General features: G+C 38.7%; 1 protein-coding gene across 5 annotated transcripts in view; it reads left to right on the plus strand.

The window, feature by feature from the left end:
- The window catches only part of KLF12 (Kruppel like factor 12), a 521,123-nt gene that overhangs the window by 44,253 nt on the left and 451,758 nt on the right, over positions 1 to 25,112 (plus strand). For 2 of the 5 annotated variants that reach the window (XM_043477486.1, XM_043477485.1), the window contains exon 2: positions 275 to 340. The exons of the other annotated variants lie outside the window; for them this stretch is intronic. The gene's annotated coding sequence lies outside the window, so the exon portion shown is untranslated. The remainder of the gene's footprint in view (positions 1 to 274; positions 341 to 25,112) is intronic. 5 annotated transcript variants of the gene reach the window in all.

Raw genomic sequence — 25,112 nt, forward strand, 5'->3', positions numbered from 1 at the left:
AAATATCTGACCCAAGGTTTCTAATAAATCCAGATTTTAAACATTTTCTGTTTTACCTTTCACAAAGTGAGTTAAGGTAAATGCCCCAAACTGTGTTGGGCGCTCACTGAACTGGATCACAAAGTGCTTTCCAGCTTTTTGGGGCTCTCTGGACAGATTTCTTCTGTTTGTTCTTCCATCTACCCCAGGAGAAGCAGCAGGCTGGGAAAGCGATATTCTAGTTCCCTTATCATTTCACTGATACTAGAAGGTAATTTTTTTTTCTTTCTAACAGGCCGCAGCCACATATATGAACCAAGGATAAAAGGGAAATGACAGAAGGAGAGTTTCCTTGTGCCAGGTATAACCTGCTGAGTTTCCTAGGAAACAGACCTGGTTTACAAATACTGGTTTGAAAAAGCTTTAAGGAAATCCTAGGTCATGGTTTCTGTCTTTCAAACAGTTTTTTTTCAGAGAGCAAGTTAAATAATTGAATCTTTAATGATCGTGTTTTATGGAGAATAGAATATATCTTGCGTAGTAGGTGATTCTGTGAAACTTGGATTGAGGTTCTTTGCGATTGTAATCTTTGGTGCCTATATGCTTTCTTTGTTGGAGAAATGGGGGACTTCTTTTTTTCCTGTAGCTGAGTACAGTCTGCTCAGCATCTTTTGATTTTCTGAGCTCTGTGACGAGTGCCAGTGTGAAAAGGGGCAGCAGGTACAGAGGAAGGTCAACATAATATATGATGCAGCTTAAAGTTTAATTATTGATAGAATGAACTCTTGTAGTCTATCTAATGGACAAACCTTTGAAGTAGTTTGAGCTCAGTACCTTTCTGTACCCCCAATTCATATAAAAACTTTTTAAATTTTATAATTAAAAGGAGAAGAAGAAAGCTTCCAGAAACAGCTTCCAAGCCCTTGTCAGCGCGTTAATGTAACTAAAAGGAACTGATCAGGATGTGTGTGTTAAAGCTGAGCCTCTTCAGACCAGAAGCTCTAGCTCGTGATATGATGGAAGGTGGTAGGGATGTGGGAGGGGAAGCCACTACCTTCACTAGAAGGTTTCGTGAAGGTGTAAGAGATACAGGGTGTGTTTGTCTGTGTGTGTGTAACTGTGTCCTTGATAGTGGCACAGTACCATGCTGAAGGCAACCCCACACACCCAGTGCCATTCTAGAATCAGATATGGAAATGGCACACGTGACTCCTCTCGGTAACTGATGTTCAAGATGGTAACCCCAAGTCTTTGTAAGGAATTAGTAATACATAATGCAGCTTTTGTAAACATGTCTTTTAAAAATTACAATAAAAAACAGGGGCACTGAAAATGTTCACTGTAACAGAAATTCAGTTATCTCTGAGGACTTCTTCCTTAAGGATTCTAGATAATTGAGATTTCGCTGAAAGCAGTTTTATTGTCATAACCTCCTGACATTTCTAATCTGAAATCCCATGTGGGGTTTTCAATCACATTTCAAGAAAGATATGAATCTGAAAAAAGGGAAATGAACTGATTTTTGTTCTACCTGGGGATTTGAAAAATGTGCACTTTTCAGGCTGGAGGGTATATGATCAGAGCCTGTGAAATGCCGACTTTATTGATCACATTTCAGAAATCTCAAATAGAATTGAAGTTTCCTGTGAAATCTGAAAGGTATTTCAGCATAAAGCAAATGAAAGAAAACAGTACTCCATACAATGAGTAGAATAATTGTAGAATAGTTTACTGATGTGAGGTGTTTAATTTTCTACAGCCAAATCCGTAGAACAGTAGATCCTAAAGGCTTCTGGTTATGGAAATAAACATTTTTACTGAGTCCCCCCTCTATGTGCCAGCCCTGTGCTTGCTTGTGGGGACTCCTGGCCCAGTCCTTTCCCTTCGGAAGTGCACATCTGGGGAAGGAGATGACCATGTGATCTCAGGAGAAAGTGTATTTGCTAGGGAAGTCTGTGGTGCTCGGATCATTTCTTCCCACGGCATGGACACTTGCTTTTTAAAGCCGGAAGCTGTCGTTTTCTAAATATGTCTGTTTTATAGTTATTAATAATAAAACCACTGTCCTTTGCTTTCCCATCTGTTGGTCAGGGGATTAAAGTATACTTTGAATAAATGGGATTTAAAAAATTTTCTGCTGTGTATATATTTGTGTATGACAACTAATAGTATAGCATGTCTGTATGAACGATGTGTTTAAAATATATAAAATTATATACACCAGAATCCATAAAACATACTGATTGAAGTTTTTGAATACATGTTTATGTAACTTAAATATAGGCTATCCCCAGGCTTTTTAAAAAATTGTTTTTTCGCTAATACACCTGAGTATACTTTGACAAATTTGGAAAAACTAGTGCTTCTCTAAGGAAGAAATGACTTTCATGTTCTTACTTGGTAGGTTATGTTGAAGCAGAGTGGTTTAAATAGTAAATTGCTGTTAAACCAAAGTAATGCTCCTTTATGCTAGTTTGTAATTTGGATTTTACCTATCTAGAGGAATAGGCCTCAGGTATAATGTACTGAATTATAGTCCCTTTCATTGTATATATTTTTACAGTCATTTCTTAACTTTCTCTGGAGAAGGAAATGATGACCCACTCCAGTTTTCTTGCCTGGGAAATCCCACAGACCGAGGAGACCAGCATGCTGCAGTCCACAGAGGTGCAAAGAGTCGGATACAGTTGATTGACTAATAGCAGCAACTTGACTTTCTCTCTTTCTGTGTGTGTGTGTGTGTGTGTACTTATATATACACATGTGTGTTACAAAAGTAAATGTGTTAGTCGCTCAGTCATGTCTGACCCTTTGTGACCCCATGGACTGTAGTCCACCAGGCTCCTCTCTCCATGGAATTGTCCAGGCAAGAATACCAGAGTGGGTAGCCATTCCCTTCTCCATGGGATCTTCCCAACCAAGGGATTGAACCCAGGTCTCCTGCGTTGCAGGCAGATTCTTTGCCATCTGAGCCACCAGGGAAGCCCCAATATGTATGTGTGTGTATGTGTGTATTTATATGTGTAAATATATGTATAGCATTGTTGTTCAGTTGCTAAGTCATGTGTGACTCTGTGACTCCATGGACTGCAGCTCACCAGGCTCCTCTGTCCATGTTTTTGAAAACTTTGGAATTACAACTTTAGAGCTGCAATTCTTTGAAAAGAATTCTTTGAAAATTAATTTAGTCTAATTCTTTAAAGTTATTTGCAAACAAATGATAATGACTCTATTATGGAGATTTATAGTTTACAAAGTTCTTTTTCATTAAATGGAACTCCAGCTTCACCCACATCTGTTGCCTCTGTATTTTAATTTCTTTATTCTTTCTGTCATGTTATTTTGGACATTAATATCAGCAAAGGTGACTGAAAAGGAAACAGTGGAATCTCCATGAAAAGTTGGAGAGGTTTTCAATTTGTGTGTTCATGTCAAACGTCAGTTCAGTTCAGTCGCTCAGTCGTGTCCAACTCTTTGCGACCCCATGGACTGCAGCACGCCAGGCCTCCCTGTCCATCACCAGCTCCCGGAGCTTACTCAAACTCATGTCCGTTGCGTCGGTGATGCCATCCAACCATCTCATCCTCTGTTGTCCCCTTCTCCTCCTGCCCTCAATCTTTCCCAGCATCAGAGTCTTTTCCAGTGAGTCAGTTCTTCCCATCAGGTGACCAAAGTATTGGAGTTTCAGCTTCAGCATCAGTCCTTCCAATGAATATTCAGGACTGATTTCCTTTAGGATAGACTGGTTGGATTTCCTTGCAGTTCAAGGGACTCTCAAGAGTCTTCTCTAACACTGCAGTTCAAAAGCATCAATTCTTCAGTGTTCAGCTTTCTTTATAGTCCAACTCTCACATCCATACATGGCTACTGGAAAAACCATAGCCTTGTCTAGATGGAACTTTGTTGGCAAAATAACGTCTCTGCTTTTTAATATGCTCTCTAGGTTGGTCATAACTTTCCTGCCCAGGAGTAAGCATCTTTTAATTTCATGGCTGCAGTCATGTCAAACATATTGATTAATAAATGGGAAGTAAACTATTATTTCTTCATATAGGTGGTAGAAAGAAGAAAGACCTGTTTCTGATAAGGGGAGAGCAGAAGCTTGGGAAAAGGGAAACAAATAACTGAATGGTTTCTTAAAAAGTGGGAGACAAGTGATCAAAAGTAACATTTTTGTCTCCCGTTTTGGGTGTATTGCTCCCATTCTGTGCCCAGAAGATGATTTAGCCGCCTGATGATGTCCATTGTGACTTTTTTGTACCTCAATGAAGCAAAGGAAGCCGACACTCCCATTACTTCTCTGAGTTTAATCTTTAGCAGGCCCTTAACTGGGGTGGTGGTAGGTCATGAGGCAGTACTTGGCAGTCGGTGAGGGAACTTTTCAAGGAAGGCAGCAGCATGGTAGAAATGTTAATGTGGAAAGCTTCATCTGAGCAGCATGCAGATTGAGTTTAATGGGGAGAAATTAAGAGTCGAGGAGACTAGATAAAATGTCAAAATTCTGGTCTAAAGTAAAATCAGGGTGTTTTAGAATGCAAGAAATAGATAGAATTAAGAACATTTCATGAAGGTTGTTTTGACTTCTGAGAGTGCAAACATCAAGGGAGAGAGGAAACAGGATTCTGCAGTTTCAGGGTCGGGTGGTTGAGAGATGCCATTCATAGGGGGACTCTGGCAGAGCTGCTAACGGGGTTCGATTCTGTGTTTAGTAATGGTCTAGATTATGTAGGAACTGATACTAGGGCATTTCTGAAACTGGGACTTAGGTAACATCTTTGAGGTGGAAAAAGTTTTGAGCGTAGAGTTCTGAGTGAACTTGGAGACGTGATTCAATACACCGGGGGAAACTTACTTTGCCTTTCTTCAAAAATAGCTGTTTCCACACTTGCCTTCAAGATTATATTTCTGCCTCACTTATCCACTAGCGTTTCCTAACTCTCTGATTTAGTCAATTAACATGTGTGTGATTAGGAGTAAAGAAAATGAACTCAGACTAGCTTTGATAAGAAAGGGGGCTTTGATCTGATCCTAGAAAGTCCACAGGGAGGTAGGTCTTCAGGATTAGTTTGGTTTAATGTCTCAACAGTATCAAGGATGTATCTATCTTTCTGTGTTGGCTTTAACGTCAGTCTGGCTCCTCCTCAGCTCTGTGGAAGTGAGGTGGAAGGCGTCTGGTTTTTACTTGTAGAATGAGAAAAAGTTGGCTCCTGGCAGCCTCCCAGGTGAGGACGCTTCTTTCTAAGATGCCCATTGTGACTAGTATGCTGTAAGATACCGTGACCATGGGATTTTTTTTTTTTCTTTGTTCATTCAGATATTCTTTAATTTCTTTCAGCAGTATTTTATGGTTTTCATACTGTAGGTTTTGTACCTCTTTTGTTAACTTTATTCTTAAGTATTTTATTATTTTTGATGCAGTCATAAATAGAATTGTTTTCTTTTTAAATTGAGGTGTACTTGATATTATATTAATTTCAGATTTACACCATGATTTGATACTTGTATGTATTGTGAAATGATCACCACAATAAGTCTATAAACATTCATCACCATACATAGTTATAAAAATTAATTTTTCTTGCAATGAGAACTCTGAAGAATTACTCTCCTAGGAACTTTCAAATATGCAATACCATATTATTAACTACCAGTAGATGTGTTTTTTAAAATTCATTTTTGGATTGTTTATGCAGGTATATAGAAAATCTATATGGTAGATTTTTGTATAATGATTTTGTGTCCTGCAACCTTGTATTCTAATTTTAACATGAATTCTTTAGGAATTTTTATATTCAGGATCATGTCATCTGTGAATAGCGTTGGTTTTACTGCTTCCTTTCCAATCTGAATGGCTTTTATTTCTTTTTCTTGCCTAATTACTCTGGCTAGAACTTCTAGTACAGTACTGAAGAGGAGAGGCAAGAGCAGGATCTCTAGTCTTCCTGGTTCAGGGGAAAGCTTCTTGCCTTTCACCATTAAGTATGATGTAATTTGTGTGTGTGTGTCTGTGTTTTGTGCCTGCCCGTTACCATGTTGAAGTTATTTCTAATTAGTTGAGTTTTTATCATGAAAGGGGATTGAATTTTGTCAGATTCTTTTACTGTATTTATTGATATGATCATGTATTTTGTGTGTTTCTTTTTTTTTTTTAGTATCTTGATAAAATTGATTTTCATGTATCAAACCAACCGTGCATACCTGGCATTAATCCCACTTGTCATGATATGTAATTCTTTGTATATGTTGCCAGATTTTGTTTGGTTATGTTTTGTTGATGATTTTGTATTAATATTCGCAAAACATTACAAACCTATAGCTTTCTTGTGATGTCTTTGTTGGAAATAATGAGTGAACAAGTGCTTAATCCTGTCTGACTTTTTGTGACCCCATGAGCTGTAGCCTTCCAGGCTCCTTTCTCCATGGAGGTTTCCAGGCAGAAATGCTGGAGCAGGTTGCCATTTCCTACTCCTGGGGATCTTTCAGACCCAGGGATTGAACCCACGTCTTTTGTGTCTCCTGTATTGTCAGGCAAGCGAATTGTTTACTACTGTGCCACTTGGGAAGCTCCCTTGATGGAAATAGTTTATTTTTAAATGGCTAGTTTCAGTTCAGTTCAGTCCCTCAGTCGTGTCCGACTCTTTCTGACCCCATGAACCGCAGCACGCCAGGCCTCCGCGTCCACCACCAACTCCTGGAGTTTACCCAAACCCATGTCCATTGAGTCAGTGATGCCATCCAACCATCTCATCCTCTGTCATCCCCTTCTCCTCCTGCCCTCAATCCTTCCCAGCATCAGGGTCTTTTCCAATGAGTCAGTTCTTCCCATCAGGTGGCCAAAGTATTGGAGTTTCAGCTTCAGCATCAATCCTTCCAATGCATATTCAGGACTGATTTCCTTTAGGATGGACTGACTGGATCTCCTTGCAATCCAAGGGCTTCTCGAGAGTCTTTTCAAACACCACAGTTCAAAAGCATCAATTCTTCGGCGCTCAGCTTTCTTTATAGTCCAACTCTCACATCCATACATGACCACTGGAAAAACCATAGCCTTGACTAGACGGACCTTTGTTGACAAAGTAAATGGCTGGTTTAGATTATCTGTAACTTTTAACATGTTATTGATGCTAATTCTTCTTCATGGGTTTATTTAAGTGCACACATTCAATAAAATGGGATATCAATTAGTCTCTACTGTCATATTTCAAAGATTTTTTTTTTCTGTAAGGATTGGAGAGAGAGCACATCAACACCTATTTTTACAGTGCAATGACAGTCTGTTGTGTTCATGAACCTACTGTGTTTTCTCTTCACATTTTATCTAATTTTTTTGTTTGTTTAGAAGTGTTTTTTAATTCTTTGTGTGTGTGTGTGTGTTTATAGGACTCATTTACTCCACCGTTTACCTGAAAAGCAATGAATATGTTGCAGTATGAATAAGATAAAGTGTATTACATGGAGATTAAGCTTAGACTTGTATTTAAGGTTTTATTTTATTTTTTTGATGATTAGAACATGAGAATTTTACAAATGATAATTGCACAGTTCGACTACAGGTAGCACAATAATTTATTGCACAGGTTTCTTTTTTCTTAGCTGGGAACACAGTACAGTTTTTCACAGTACAATTCAAAAAATTAAAGCCTATTGTCTTCAGACATACCCATATGCATAAAACTTGTTTCTTTAAATATAATTCCTTGTGAGTGATTTTAACACTTTAGAATGCTTTCACACTTGTCATCCTATCTGGTCATCATCACGATCTTGTGAAAATGGGAGAGTTAATATTTTAACCTGAATTTACTAGAAAAACACATGCAGTCATTGAGAGACCTTAAAGCTGCAGGTCTTTGTAGTGGCGTTAGAAACATAGTAATCTAGATGATCAGAATCCCAGCAATATGCTGTTTCTTATAAATCAAATTATCTGCATAACAGTACCACCTAATGACCATCTCTGATTGCTGAATGGCCTTCATCATTTTCTTTTTGTCCTTGGTGAACTAGAGCAGACAGCAAGTTGCAGTCAGCATTGTCACTAGTCCAGTAGTTTTTATGGTAGATTAAATTCCTCTGAAGGATGGTATTTATCCTCAGTCGAATTTCTGAGCAGAAGATTTGCTAAGCACTAAGAGTTGCTTAGCCTTTGGGCCTGATCTCACCATCTTTCGTGGAATTTTTAGCAGATTCCTGTTTCTTAGGGTCTGCTGGTGTTCATGGAGCCCAGGACCATACTTTTGTCTCCAATCCATAGAATACCTGGAGAAGGCAATGGCACCCCACTCCAGTACTCTTTCCTGGAGAATCCCATGGACAGAGGAGCCTGGTGGGCTGCAGTCCATGGGGTCTCACAGAGTCGGACACAACTGAGTGACTTCACTTTCACTTTTCCCTTTCATGCATTGGAGAAGGAAATGGCAACCACTCCAGTATTCTTGCCTGGAGAATCCCAGGGACGGGGGAGCCTGGTGGGCTGCCGTCTGTGGGGTCGTACAGAGTCGGACACGACTGAAGTGACTTAGCAGCAGCAGCTATAGGATATCACCCCCTTCTTCAATCTCTCCTCCCTGTGAAGTTTCAAAGAAGCAGCACGTACTGGTAAAGCCAGCCTGGATCTTGCCCTCTTGAGTACTCTCCTGGTTGAGGATGCACCTGGGTGCAGCATCTGGCAGCTCCTTTGTGCAGTCGGGGCTTCCTTGACAGCCCAGGTCTGGCTTCCCCTGTGCAACGCACTGAGAAACACCAATTCATTATATATTAGTACCTTACACTTTATAGTGTGTTAGTCGCTCAGTTGTATCTGACTCTGCGATCCCATGAACTGTAGCCCACCAGGCAACTCTGTTCATGGGGTTTCCCTGGCAAGAATACTGGAGTGGATTGCCATTCTCTTCTCCAGGGGATCTTCCTGACCCAGGGATGGAACCCAGGTCTCCTGCACTGCAGGCAGATTCTTTACGATCTGAGCCACCAAGGGAAGTCAGTGATTTGTACTTTATAGAGATTCTCATTTGATGCTAACAGTGGAAGAACGTAATTTACAAATAAAAACCCCAGAGACTCAGGAACTTTCATGACAGGCCAGAAACCGGCACAAACTGGGGCTAGGAAATTGACTTCTGTCAGATGATAAGCTTCCTGAGAACAGGGATTATGTGTTAATCAGTGTTTTAGCCCTAGCACTCAGGGTGTATCTTGGCTCATATCAGGAGCCTGGATATGTATTGTATAAATGTTGAGCCCCCCACTCCATCCCACATGACCCCCACAGCTCTGCTTTTGTGAGATTGCTTATGCAGAAGGTTCTAGACTGTTTCCTGGGAATCTCAGGCCCAGGGACATCAGCTGCTTTCAGAGATGAGGATATCCTGCCAGGATTTTTTTGAAGCCATTCTGCTCTCTTATCTCTGACCTACATAACTTCTGACAGAGTACCTGTGTCAACATTCGAATCACGAGCTCTTGCTGGTGGCCAGGCTTCTGTCCCATGTGCTTCTGATGGCAGAATTCATAGAGCCGCTGCTTCAGCTTTGCACTCATGTCTTGGGCCAGGCTTTCTATTCCCTACTCGACAAGCTGTGAGGTCAGCATTAACTCCAAGTGCAGTTATTGCCAAACAATGATATACCACTTCTTCAGCTTCCTCAGGGGCAAATAAGTAGAATGTACTAGATGTTGCATGTTTGGAGGTTGCAGGAGAGAGGTATAATGGGTTTATGTTTCTAAAGCAGAAATGTTAATAGTTGATCATGAACTTCTCCCTGTGCTTAAAATGTCAGTGATTTATTTAGCTTATGTAATTTTTTTTTTTAGCAAAAACTGGTTTTTAAAATTTAAACCACTTTTGTGTTTATGTAAAATGTTAAAAGCTCGGTATACCTTTCATAATATTAATGCATAAAAAATAGAAAGCAAGCTGAAAGTAAAATTTAGCCTAAAATGTACTTCAGGTTTTCCTCATTGATGCTAATCATTTTCTTCAATTACGGTTTTAGCAGGCACTGCTAAAACCTATTCCAGCACAGATAACGTGGCCTTTTGCTTGGAAAATACATGGGATTGCAGTGTTTCTCACCTAATCCAGCACGGATAATGTGGCCTTTTGCTTGGAAAATGCATGGGATTGCAGTGTTTGTCACCAGACTTAACAGAAGTGTGTGTTAAAGTTCAGAGTCCTGGGCCTAACCCCACGTGACTAAATCAGAACCTTTTGTAGTCAGGGCCCGGGAATGGGCATTTTTGCCAGCTCCTTATTGATTGAGGTGGGCTCTGAAGTTAGAAGCCTGCTGGGTAGTAAATTGCAGCCATGGATCAGAGTCACAAAAATCTTACACTTAATCGTTGTGCTACTTAAGTCGGCTGTGGTATTTTATATTGAGTTGCCCAAAAAGTTTGTTGAGTTTTCTGTAACATCTGGAAAACCTGAGTGACCCATTGGCTAACCCAGTATCTGGAAATAGGGATGATGTAGCTAGGTCGGGGAGGATCCTGTGACCTCTGTGTTGCATTAGTGCTGTGTCTGGCCTACAGGGATGCAGTGGTCAAGAATCCACTTGGCAGTACAGGAGATGCAAGAGACACAGGTTCGATTCCTGGGTTGGGAAGATGACCCAGAGGAGGAAATGGCAACCTAACCCAGTATCCCTGGACAGAGGAGCCTGGTGGGCTACAGTCCATACGGTCGCAAAGACTTGGACAAGACTGAGGGATTGCGCACAGCACACAACACACGCTGGTCTATAGCAAGTACCAGGCACAGCGATGCTTGTTACTATTACATCTCACCCAAATGATGCAATAGCTGCACGGACTCGTCGGCTCCCTCAAATAAGACCGTTGAGAATGTTACCAGAAAAATAACTTGGGAGAGGCATGAAGTCGATGCCAGACCCACAATGTGTTTTTGCAAATACAGTGTTAATTGCTCCACGGCTGCCCCGTTGTTCCAAGTATTGTCTGTGGCTGCTGTGGACTCTTTGGCCCACAGCGGAGGTGATATTGACTCTCTGGTGCTTGACGGGAAGAGTTCGCTGAGTCCTGCTCTGTACGGATGTGGTGTTTCAGTGGAAGCTTCCAGAGGCAGTCAGGCCTTGGTGATGAGAGCTGGGGGCAGTGCCAGGGTTCCTGTCTGGGCTCCGATGCTCCCGCCACACCTGCTGCTTCATGTCTCTACGTGGCTCCAGACCTTCTTCGGGTTCTTCTACCGCCGCCTTCACACTCGGCCTCAAAGAGCCTGGACCATTTCAGCATCTGGGAAGCATGCAAGCTTCCAGGACCCCCAGGACTCAGGTGTTCAAGTCCCCACAGGCAGTAACGCAGGAACGGGACTCAGTTTCTAGAGAACATGCAGCCTCCTCACTGCCAAGTTTGAGTTTACATCTAATTCTGGAAACACACTCTTGTTCATCTCCTACCCCTTCTACGTTGGAAACTGCAACCAGACTTGACTGTCAGATGAGAAAGAAAATGCGAAGCTGATACCAAACTGTGGAAGAATATGATTATGGAAACATTCATAATCTTGTTCTCTAAACCTAAAAGTCTAAGTGGAGCTACGACTATTGAAATTTGTGATTTTATTTCACAAATTAAGGTCACCTCCTAGAACTTCTGTTCAGCAAGTGTTCTTTCAGGCTGAAGTGTTTGTGCAACAATTGGTCCATAATATTTTGATGTTTTCCCAGCGGTTTTAGTAATAGAAATAATTCATTTCATTCTGAGAGTCCTAGTTCCATCCTTCTTGTTGGAGGCTCTAAAGTTGTCATGGACTTTATTTGGAAAGGTGCCTCTGTACTGTGGATTTTTCTATTCAACCCTTAGCATAATTTCCCATGCCCCCTGGGGCAGGTGATGGGGTATTTCCATTTTTGCGTGTGTTCATGATAGGAAAAGAGACATCTGTTAGTCCTTAGAAAAAATGTTGGAGAGAGAGAGACATCAGACTGGTTGTTCTGTGTTCACCTTGATTTGATTGTAGGTGCTTTTCTCTTGTATTTCTGCTTCTTTGGTGTTTTGTATCTTTCTCCGTGTGTGTCTCATTTCTCCTTTACTTGGTCCCCTAACTCCATTCTTCCTCATCTCTTAACTGGTAATGATACGTAATGTACCCCTTGGGTCCTGCTTCTTTAACTAGTCATAATATGTAGTATACCCCCTGTGTCCAGTGTTTATACGTTATAACTTGTGTGGCATTAAATGTTTCTCTTAAAAAAACCAGCCAGACTATAATTAAAAGTCTTTTTCTGTGTCTTTTGATTAATATTCTTATTAGCTTACAGACTCTCTAATGAGAGAAAAAAATTCCTGCCCCCTGTTTTCTTGGCCTCTTTTTGTTGCTGGCTCCAACAACAAAATTTTTTTGATTATGTCTGATTGTTTGTTCAAGTAGATAAAATTCCCCTGATGTTTCCTACTCACTCTAAATTTGAAATACACCTACGGTATTCTTTTAGGCTTTATTGTTTCCTAAACCATCTATTTAAATACAGTCCTGAAGCTTAAATGGAACAATGTTATTGTGGCTAAGAATAATATGTGTAATGGAGCAGTAGATTAGATTTCATTATCATCCTCATAACCATGCAAAAGCCAGTATTCCCACAAAGCACTCAGTAAGTTCTTGTAATTATTAAATTTTGCCAGTACTGTGGTAAATTTATAATGGTTACTTGCAGTGATTTGTAAGTGGAGTGAGGGAAAGAACTTGGCCTTTAAATCCAGTGGGACCTCTCTAAAGCCCTGAAGTTTGAAGCAGAAGCTTCCATGAGGACACTAGTCAAGTGGAAATCTGTTGCCCATCACTGAATAGATCAGCATTATCTTAATGCATGCTTTTGCTGTATCTGAAGCAAAGCAAGGGGCTTGTAGTATATTGTGTTATATTGAGACTTCAATGAACTTGAGAGTGTTTGCAGCCCTTTTGTTAGGAGTGATTGACTTGACATCTTCATTTCAGTTTCCTTATATTGCCTATCAGAAAACCTTTATATGTGTTTCATAATCCCAAATTTTAATTGGATTATGAGATATAACATCAAATTCATGAAGTGAATTGAATGTAAATTTTTAATAGTGAACCTTCCATACTTGTTCTCTGACATTAAAAAATAGATGATTCTGCCATTTGAATTATTCTGTTACACTTTCTGATCCTGCGCGTATGTTCTTGGTTTTCCTCAGCTTAAAATTCCCATCTGCTACTTCCTCCCCACTATATTCCCTCTTCTAACTATTCCAGCTCTCAAAACCTGATTCCTAGTTCATATGCCATCTGCTCTGAGAAGCTGTCCTGCTTTCCAAAGTCAAAAGGGAATGAGTTCTCTTCTTTTGCATCTGAATTTTTGTAATGTTCGCGGTATTTTGCCTAGACTTCTGTTTCACAGCTATTTTGTTAGTTTTCAGTGATAGGTATCATATCAGGCTGAACTATATGAAATTACCATTATTCAACTCTTTTTGATCCACAGAACATATCAAGTTAATAAAGTCAAACTTCGTACTTATTTCATCATGAACTGCACAAACTTTTGAAACTAAATGGTCTGAGTTACTTAAAACACAGCTTGGACTTGAATTTACATTAATTTACATATCTCGGTGAGTTTCATACATGACAAATATTTTCAAGAAATGTTCATTGAAATGAGATCAGTTGGACTGTCTAAATTATTGTTGTTTTTTATAAACAGCTAATAATTGATTTGGAAAGAAAGCCTGTTCTGTGAGCCACATCCTTTGAAAGCCAGCATACACAAGGGTCCACTGTGTACTCTGTATGGGTTATCCAAACCATTTCCATATTGTCAGATACCTAAAGTTAAACTTTTTGTCTCTATCACTGCTGCTTATGTTTTAGTTTTATATTGTTATCTTTGTGGAACTATTTTTCTTTTCTTTGCCTGTATTTGTTTTATTTTGCTTTACTTAATGCAGAAATAATAATTATTTTCTAATGTCCCTTTCTCAAAATTTTGTATCCATCTAAACTCTTGGCTGGAATTCTATCAGTGTCCTCTTGCCTCAGAAAATCCTCTCTGGCTTTCTTTATTTAGTCATGGAAAAAAAAAATCCTTTCCTTCCTTTGAAATATTTTGTACTTGCTAAAGGTCCAGTTAAATCACAGGACATAAAAGTTGTACTGACAACCTTGGGCATTCTCTGTCCTTTGCCAGAAATAGCAAACTAGATACGCATCTTGTACAAAAATATGTGCATGTTCATCCCCGCTAAAAACACTGTGTATTTGGTAGAGGGGTAGACGTCTAAGGCAGCTTGTAGTGGGGAATCTTGGGCTGGGGGTGATGAGTTGGGGTTGGCGGGGAAGAAAGGATGGTCCTGAACAAATGGACAAAATTGTGCATTTTTCTTTATTGACCAACTTTTTAGTTTAATAGCATGCAAGCTGTTTCTCAGCTACATACAGTACACTGTGAAATTTCAAGACATTTCTTTTTTTAGCTCACTTACACTTTTTTCCTGACTAGAAGAAATTTTACATGAGAAAAGGTGATTCTAGAATTGAAAAGAAAGCACCATCCGTGAATATGTTGAAATGTTTCACAGCATAATGTATAAATATGGTTTTATGAATATTTTTTGTTGTTGTATCAAAAATTTTACTATAAAATACTCTTAATTAGGGTAAAAATTCTCATTGACTGTTTTATAAGCTCTGAGGCATGTATAGACATTTTTCATTTTTAGACAGATCCCGGTGGTTGAGGTTGCTGAAATATGAGATTCTATAAACTATACAGATGGATTTAGTATAATAATTAAATAAGGCAACTTATTCTCTGGTAGTGGAATAAGGGAACAGATTACTGTAAATCCATGGAAGGAGGCTTTCCATGCCTTATATAATGATATGTATGTGTTTCTGCTGTTGTGGTGAATAAGTCAGTAGAATGAACTAGATCTTATTGAGCCTAAATTGTAAACTCAGAGGTGGAGATCGGTGCACTGTGCCTGGGATGGTGCCCTGTACATGGCACATCCGTAATTATTACCTGTCCAGTGAAGGTTGAGTTGATCAACTACTACTCATTGCTTAATGCTATGTGATGAACTCTAAGGAACATAGATAAAAACATAATATTAGACTTGATCCTTGAGGTTGTATTTTAGAAGTAGAAACAGGAACCAGTGCGTTTATAGAGTGATTGGTGCTGAACTCTGTGGTACTTTAAAGTGATTTTTTAATATAATTGATAAGCAATGGTGATGATAGTGTCATCCAATTACTGAATACCTACTTTGTACTGTTTATTGTGCTAATTGGTTTACACATGTTATTCCAGTGAATCGTCATAATAAAGCTATGACTATTATTCCTGTTATTTGGAATGGATATTTCAAATATTTCAGTATATTTCATATATTTCCTGAAATATCCATGAAATAAATTAAGGTTCAGTGTATTTCTCAACATTACCTAACAATTAAGTGACAGAGCTAGGTTGTGAGGCTTATTGTGTTGGCCTCCTTTACTCCAAGATTGGTCCATGGTGGTAGTTGGGTACCAGAGGTTTTCTGGACTCCACAGACCCAGGAGAAGACGTTAGGTTCTTCTAAACAAAAACTGTAAGGCAGATACTGTTGTCAGGGGACTTGGACTCTACCCATTGATATTAGTGCAGTGATGGGAAGAAGGAATGTTGTGGAGGGACTTTTAAGTTGCTTCCTTTGTGTCTTTCATTATCAGTATCAGTATTAAAATTTACCCATTTTTAATGATCATTTCAAGATGATCAGTTTCCATTATAAAACATAGTTTACACACACCCATGAAAAGTTGTTAAAAACAAACTGAAGTGCTCGCATGGCCGCCATTGTGTTTGAGTTACTTTGAGTTAGGAAACGGATAAACTTGATCTCCATTCGCTGGTTTTGGTTTCTTACATTACACATGCTAATATTTTAACCCAATCTCTAGGAAACCTATCAGTAGGTTCATGATAGCAATCGGGAAATCTGTTGATTGATTGCTTTTTAAAAACCATCCAAGCATTTGTGAACATAGAGTTCAGTAGTGTGTGTTCATATTGTTTGTGCAATAGATATCCAGAATTTTATCATGCAAAACTGAAACTATATCCATTAAAACAACTTTTCATTTTTTCCATTTCTCAGGCTGTGGTAACCAGCTGTCTGTTTCTATTTGTCATTGACTTGTTTCATTTTGCATAATGCCTTGAAGGTTCACCTGCATTGTTGCATGTGACAGGATTTCCTTTTCAAGGCTGAATAATATTCCATCGATGTGTATACCACATTTTGTGTGTCGTTTGTCACTGGACATTTGGGTTGCTTTTGACTTCTTGACTGCTGTGAATAGTGCTGCAGTGATGTGTACAACTATCTTCTCTAATCTGTTTTCAGTTCTTTTAGATTTATACCCAGCAGTAGGGTTGCTGGATCAAATGGTAGTTGTTTTTTAATTTTTTGAGGAAATATCATGCTGTTTTCCATATCAGTTGTACCATTTTACAAACAGTGCAGAGTTTCAATTTTTCCACATCCTTGCCAAAACTTTATTATTATTATTATTTGGATAGTAGCTATCCCAATGGGTGTGAAGTGTCAGGAAGTCTTTTAAAAGCCCGCTGGTGGTTCTGATGGTAGAGTAAATGTGTAAACCACTATTTCAGCAAATGGTAAAGCATCTGTCTACAATGCGGGAGACCCAGGTTTGATTCCTGGTTCGGGAAGGTCCCCTGGAGAAGAAAATGGCAACCCACTCCAGTACTATTGCCTGGAAAATCCCATGGATGGAGGAGCCTGGTAGGCTACAGTCCATGGGGTCGCAAAGAGTCGGAAATGACTGAGCAACTTCACTTCACTTGTGTTTCAGATACTACAACCATGCCAGCTTCAGGAATCAATTAGAGAATAGAAAATTTTCTCATTTAGTTCATTGAGAAAAGACTGTGGTTTTTCAAAAATAGAAGTTTCTAAGGAGAAATTAGTTACCTTATCAGGTTAACTAATTGGCTAGGTTGCTTAGGTACTTTCTAGTTTAAGATTTTCATTGTTTTGTGATTTTGTTTTACATACTGTTTTTTTTTTTCTTATGAAGATACTTTTATTGTTATTTTTAATTGTGATAAAATGCACATAAAGCTTACCACCTTACCAACTTTTGTTTAGTTCAGGGCATCAAAGATATTCAGATTTTGTGCAGTTGTCACCGCTATCTTCAGAACTTTTTTCAAAACTAAAACTTTGTACCCATAAAGAATAATTCTCTTCTCCTCCTAGCCCCTGGCAACTGCCATTCTACTTTCTGTTTATGAATTTGACTACTCTAGGTGTCTCCTATAAGCAAAATCATAGTTGTGTGTGTGTGTGACTGGCCTGTTTCAGATTTAAAAAATTTGAAAATATTTTGTTGCAGCATTTAAAATATGTTTATTTAATGAATTACTGAGTACTTTGGGAGTAGAATGCCATGTATCTAGACACTCTCTCCCCCAAGGTGCCCCTCACATACATTTAAACATCTCTGAAGGCAAGTTAGTATTTATACTAGTTAAATTGACCATTTGTTTTCTTACACATAAAATAGCGGTATATTTTACAGTCGATTGGAACTTGTATCCAGTGATGGTGCGTGTGTGCTAAGTTGCTTCACTGGTGTCTGACTCTTTGAGATTCTGTGGACTGCAGCCCGCCAGGCTTCTCTGCCCATGGGATTCTCCAGGCAGGAATATTGGAGTGGGTTGCCATGGCCTCCTCCAGGGAATCTTCCAGACCCAGGAATCAAACCCACATCTCTTATGTCTCCTGCATTGGCAGGCGGGTTAGGGTAGATCATTTCCATAAGGAAAAATGAAAACCTAGAAAACATTAATTTAGGGATGCCCTTACGATTCTGAGTAAATGTTTTAATTTAACTAAAGAACAGAAAAGCTATTTGGTATCATTAATCAGTACATGCGAATCATTACTCTGAATGATTATGCTTCATTTATTTTGTGTCAGAATGTTTTCCATACAATAATAGAGAATAAAAGTGCATCATTAATTACAGGAGAGCAGCTCACACATGTTTGGGTATGTGTATTTCCATATCATCACACAGTGAGGGAAATTTAATACAAGAAATAATTTATCCTTACAGAAGAGTTGATGATTCAATTAAATAATAAGAATTACATTTATGACCATTTATAATTGTGCTTTATAATGGTTTTCAGTAATGTTTGCAAAAGTTTTAAAAACATTTCCATATATTTGTGTTTTCTAATTCTCAATGAAAAAGCCTTTTTAACAATATGGCTTTTATCTTTGGGGGATACCAATTACATGTGTTAGAGATAAGTGTAACTTTTTTTGTTTTGGAATGGGAGCAATTAATTTGCAGAGCTTCACTGTGGTGGGATTTCTGAAAGAGAAGACTAATTCTTGTAAAAAGTTACGGTTCTGTGCATGGAATTTTGGACTTATTCCTTTACCGTAAAGATGGGCCCTTCCTGATAAGAACTGCTGTGACAGTCTGCCCTTCTGGTTATCGTAACTCCTCTGTCCTTCAGTATCGTTCCTTTTAGCTCTTCCCCTTTCCCCTAGCTGTCTGGACTCTTGTCAAAAAAACCACAGAACAAACACACAGAACCCACTTGCAGTATATAATTGCACTATTATAAAAGTACACAGTATTGTCCCGGGTCCAAAAGGCAGCTGAAGGAAGAGAGTCCCCAGTTTGTTTCACCAGCTGCATTTATTTTCAGAGTAGAGGACTTTATAGCTCAATAACTGCTTAAAGGATGTATGTCTCTCTTTTAGAGATGAGAAGTTACATAGACAAGAAAAACTTAGGCAGTTTAAATGATGCTACAGGAAAAAGTGGGTGGAGAAGAAAATTGGAGAGATTCTTGGAGAAAGTCATAGTCTTTCTCTCAACTCTGTCCTCTCTCTTTTTTTGTAAGAAAGCCAAAATCATGTCAACACTGTTTTTTCTAGCACCAAACAATTTTCATATGGTTTCTTAAATATTGCTTTTTAGCTTATTCTTACAAGGAGTTTCTGACTTACAATTTTTAAGGAAACTTTGAGTAATTTGTCTCAGAAAACTCATCCTAGTCAGAGCTAGGATTTGAGCCTTCTGATGTTTAGGCCTGTTTCATTTGCAAACATCACACTTAGTGATTCACTAATAACTTCATTACATTTCACTCCCTGGCCCCCAGTTATGATATCATTAATTTCAGTGTTGCAGTGTTAACTTAGAGTTAAAATTTTTTTGCTCTAGGCTCTGATTTTTAAAAGCTGTTGAAGCCAGAATTCTTTCAGTATGGAATGTACCTTTGATTTTAGGAGAATATGAAAAAAGAAAATAAGATTTATACTAATACTTTGTATAACACCCAAAGTCTATATAAAACTATGAAAAAACTCATTTTTAATATAACTGAGAAAATAAACCTACTTTTTTCTCTTTTTTAAAAGCAGATTTATTGAGATAGAATTCACATACCGTACAATTCACCTATTTAAAGTATACAACTTGGTGGTATTTAACATATTCAGAGTTGTGCAACAATAACCACAATTAATTTTAGAACATAGAAAACCTACTTTTAAAAGTAGAAGTGTTCAGGGACATACGGATGGTTTTCAGTGTTTGGCTGTTATGAATAGAGCTGCTTTTAAAAAAAAGTATACGTTAAAAGTAATCTTTAAATTAATGTCAGAATCATATGTTTGAAATCCTTTAATTATATGGTAATTATTTCTCAGCTATTTAGAGAAATTTTTTGCCAGTGTGCTGAGCTGAAAAACTTTATGCCCAGCCTTTAAAAAAAGTTTTTTGTTTTTTTTTTTTCGTTATTTCACTGACTTAAGGTTCTCTATTCCTGTTTTTGTAAGGTTTTGGTCGGGAAGGTGAAATGAACAATGTTTGCTTAAACAAATACCTTTCATATTTTACTGTAGGAGCTATAAACATACACATGGTTAGGTTACTGTTTTAGTTTATCATTCCCAATGGGTCCCCAAGCAGAAAACCTTATGTAGCATTATTTATTAGGCAGTAGTTCTCAATAATGAGTACAGCTTAGAATCACATGAGTGTAAAAAGTACTAGTACGTTTATCCCTCAGATATTGTAATTTAATTGATAATTTAATTTTGGCATGGTACCCAGGTGGCAAATTTTAAGTTTCCTATGAGATTTTCATGTGTGGCCAGGATTAAAACCTATTTTAGACTCATACTGTCAAAAACATTTTTAAAAAACAATTTCCCTTTTGTCTGTCTGTCTGAAGCCTAAGAAAAAGAACTGATTCAATCAAGGCTAGATTAAAAAGTTGGAGGGGGACCCTGATTAAATCACTAGGCAACACCTTTGAAGCTCATATCCTCCGTACTTAGCAGATGTCTGCTCTGTGGAAGTTCCTTCCTTCTTTCCTTCGACATTTATTAAGTGCCTACTGTCTGTTCCAGCACTCTTTTATACCCTGAGGATATAAATACAATTTGGAGTCCTTCTTACATTTGAGTTGGCAAAAGATGCATAATAAATATTTGTTGAACTGAATAGAATCACAGCTGAGCCCTCTTGGCATACTGCTATGCAGTGCCTCAGATCCTTTGTGGAAATTATGCCTTTTTGATATCCAGGAACATTCCAAGCATTGTTTGTCATTTCCTCATTTCGCTGCTCAGGGACACCCCAAAATCTAGCCAGGCTCGAGTCATCAGGATAGAGTTGGTTAGGACCGGTGATTGAGGTCTCACTTCTCCATGTATCACAAACACCTGAGTCCTCCCGGACACTGAGTTTTGGGTTTTCTCAACATCTGACAGAGATGAGGAAGATGGAGCCGAAAATGAGAGGTGTGTGTCTCTAAAGGACTTGGTCTGAGAAGCCAGCCTTGCACTCAGCCCCGTGGTGCATTTCCTTCCTGAGAGCAGGAAAAGGGGAGGCATGGTCTGTTTCTGTAGTAGTTAATACATGCTTACTGGGTTGATCATCTCTCTTGTGATCCCTACAGTTGCTAGGCTATTTTAGAGTTGACTTTACTTACGGAAAAAAAAGAGTGCTTCGTACAAAATAATAAAGTTCCCTGTGTGTGCATGTGAGCCCAGGCTGTGTTGCATGTATGCATGCACACTCGCACATACCCTTAAACATGTATTTAAGAGTGAGAAAACGGTAGCAGAGTGCTTCCCAGGTGGCCCAGGTGAAGAACCTGCCTGAAATGCAGGAGCTGTGGGTTCAGTCCCTGGGTTGGGAAGATCTCCTGCAGAAGGAAATGGCAACCCACTCCAGTATTCTTGCCTGGAGAATCCCATGGACAGAGGAGCCTGGCGGGCTACAGCCCATGGGTCGCAAAGAGTTGGACATGACTTAGTGACTAACCAACAACAATCACTGCTGTAAAAGAAACAAACAAAACAACAACAGCAATACAAAAACTCAGTTAATTTTAGCGTTTCCAGCCTTTCAGCATATAGAAAATACCTAATGAATAAGAGTAAGTGGGTGTGTGTTGCTGGCTTTTGTATCTTGCTGTGGTGCTTGTGATGGGTTTGTCACGTGGGGCAAGAAAGAAAAATTTCAAAGTTTAACAAGGCATTCCTCCTGGTTGAATTTTTGCTCCCATTCTTGGCATTATTAAATTTATATATGCAATAGTGAATAATGATATCTAAAGTTGCAGCCTGCCATGCATGCTTTTAGGAAAATATTTGAAGAAATGCATTCTGCTTTTACTTTATAAATGAAATGATGTTTAGTTGTCGAGATTTTCCCTCACACTGTGTCCCCCCCCCCCCAACTTTTACACTTTCTTTTTGGGCTGTTTGGCTTGTTTATTTTGTTTGCAAAGAGTTTATTCTCTGGACAGGTGTGGATGGGCATGTGCATTTTGAAGACTTTTGTTTGTTGGGGAGCTAGACATATACCAAAGGAGCTTCTGTGTGGCCGCTATTTGAACAAAGCTTCCTAATTTCAGTGTCATTGAGTCAGCAGCTGGTGCAGCTGAATTCAGAGGAACAAGCATACTTATTGAGTGTTTTCTCTAAAAATCAGCCTGAACAAAGCATTTCCTTAAGCAATGCTGAGCAGGATCTGGAACTTCCTATTCCTCAAAAAAGTCTCAGAAAGGTTTGCGGAAGTGCAGAGGTCAACTTGACTGCCTGTAACAGGAGTCCTCTACCCCCAATCCATGGTAATTGACTCCTTTTAAAAATCTCGTATTTTCAAGTCATAAGATTGGCATCTGTAAGTAAAAAGCAACTGGAAAAACAAGGAAACGCTATATTACAAAAAAAAAAAAAAAAATAGGAGTAATCAGTTAATAATCAGTAAATACCATGGTTGTATCAGCTAGATAATTGTTAGTAACGCCAGAGAAGTGCATGACACACATGCTGGTTAATTTAAGAATATTTAAAACATTGTAGCTTACATTATATTATGGTGTGCTATTTTCTCATATGATTGACTTATTTTCTTGCAGATAATTAAGGTGACTGTCTACATAATTTATATTTCTTCTATAAAGATCTTTGAAATGGTAGAAATTAGGAGTTAGGCAAGAATCCATTCATGCATTTTAAAAAAATAAGAAGCATTCTTTCATTACTTTATATGAAAATCATACTTTCAGTCTTTTTTTTTTTAGGGAGTACTCTCATATACCAGACACTCTATTAGTACTCACAGTGGAAAAGAAATGCATGATAATATGCAAAGAGTTAAGTAATAATAAAGGTAAAATAATAAAGGTAAAATATAATTTGGGGGACAAGGTAAGTGGCATAGATCTGCTTTCATCTGTTTTATTTCCAGATACACTTGCATTTCAAGGTAAAAATTTTTTTAGCAAGAACTTAAGGGTTCATAAGGAGGAGCCAGACATCCTAGAGTGTGAAGTCAAGTGGGCCTTAGGATATATTACTACAAACAAAGCTAGTAGAGGTGATGGAATTCCAGCTGAGCTCTTTCAAGTTCTAAAAGATGATGCTATTAAAGTGCTTTAGTCAGTAGCAAATTTGGAAAACTCAGCAGTGGCCACAGGACTGGAAAAGATAAGTTTTCATTCAATCCCGAAGAAAGGCAATGCCAAAGAATGTTCAAACTATTGTACAATTGTGCTCTTTTCACATGCTAGCAAGGTAATGCTCAAAAGCTTTTAAGGCTGGCTTCAACAATACCTGAACCAAAAACTTCCGGATGTGCAAGCTGGATTTAGAAAAGGCAGAGAAACCAGAGATCAAATTGCCAACATCTGTTAGATCATAGAAAAAGCAAGGAATTCCAGAAAAACATCTATTTCTGCTTCATTGACTACACTAAAGCCTTTGTGGATCACAAAAAACTGTGGGAAATTCTTAAAGAGATAAGAATACCAGACTGCCTCACCTGTCTGCTGAGAAACCTGTATGCAGGAGAAGAAGCAGCAGTTAGCACTGGACATGAAACAACAGACTGGTTCAAAATTGGGAAAGAAGTTCGTCATGGCAGTATATTGTCACCCTGCTTATTTAACTTATATGCAGAGTACATCATGTGAAATGCCAGACTTAGTGAATCACAAGGTTGAATCAAGGTTGCCAGAAGAAATACCCAGCAACTTCAGATATGCAGATGATACTACCCTAATGGCAGAAAACAACAAGGAACTACAGAATTTGTTGATGAGGGTGAAAGGAGAGTGAAAAAGCTGGCTTAAAACTCAACATTCCAAAAATTAAGACCATGGCATCCAGTCCCATCACTTCATGGCACATAGATGGGAAAAAGTGGAAACGGTGGCAGATTTTATTTTCTTGGGCTCCAAAACCACTGCAGACTGTGACTGCATCCATGAAATCAAAAGATGCTTGCTCCTTGGAAGGAAAGCTGTGACTAACCTAGAGAGCATATTAAAAAGCAGAGACATCATTTTGCCAACAAAGGTCCATAGAGTCAATGCTATGGTTTTTTCAGTAGTCATGTGTGGATGTGAAGAGCTGGACCATAAAGAAGGCTGAGTGCCAAAAAATTGATGCTTTCAGAAACACTGGAGTGGGTAACCTTTCCCTTCTCCAGGAGATTTTCCCAACCTAGGGATAGAACCCAGGTCTCCCACATGCAGGCAGATTCTTGACCAGCTGAGCCATAAGGAAAGCCCAAGAATACTGGAGTGGGTAGCCTATCCCTTCTCCAGGGGATCTTCCCAACCCAGGAATTGAACTGGGGTCTCCTGCATTGCAGGCGGATTCTTTACCAATTGAGTTACTAGAGAAGCCCCCTTTGGATAGCAAGGTGCTCAAACCAATCAATCTTAAAGGAAACTAACCCTGAATATTCATTAGAAGGACTAATGCTGAAGCTCCAATACTTTGACTACTTGATGCGAAGAGCTGGACTCATTGGAAGAGACCCTGATGCTGGGAAAGATTGAGGGCAGGAGGAGAAGGGAATGACAGGAGATGAGATGGTTGGATGGCATCACTGACTCAATGGACTTGAGTGAGCGAACTCTAGGAAATAGTGGATGACAGGGAAGCCTGGCATGCTTCAATATTGGGGGGTCTGAAAGAGTTGGACATAACTTAGCTACTGAATAACAACAACGAGGTTTGAATACTACCCCTGCTTTCTGTACTTTTGAAATCTAAGTGTCAATGAGATACTGCGTTCTTGTTCCAGGGGAAAAGAAGATTTAAGAAATGTTATTAGATTATATTGTGTTTTACATTTTTTATACATGTAGAGTTTCTCATACTTTTCCATTCAGCATTTATTTAAAATAAGAAAAATCACCGTATAGGGTCAAATTTGTGGCCAGGCAAGGAAGGTGTTGTTTTCTTGTAATGCCATAATGTGCTTGCCCCATAAAATAATCCACTGACAACTTAGCTTCTTTATGTTACTACTTATTTCTGTTGAATTAATTTTAGTTTTCTATTAATTTTTGTAACTTAAAAATAACTTTGTCTCACAGATTAAGGAATTATTTTATGTAGGTTTACTACATGACTTACAAAATGGTGACTTTTCATTTCCTAAATCTTATGCATATTTCTCTCAGGTTTTAATGAGATATTCCCGAGTATACTGAGGCCAGGATTAGGTAGACAGGTCGTGTTAGAGCATCCATGACAGGTATGACTCTATAGATTATTTGGCTTCTGTTTCTAGG

Source organism: Cervus canadensis, chromosome 9 (genome assembly GCF_019320065.1).
Source record: "Cervus canadensis isolate Bull #8, Minnesota chromosome 9, ASM1932006v1, whole genome shotgun sequence".
In the NCBI taxonomy this organism is placed as follows: Eukaryota; Metazoa; Chordata; class Mammalia; order Artiodactyla; family Cervidae; genus Cervus; species Cervus canadensis.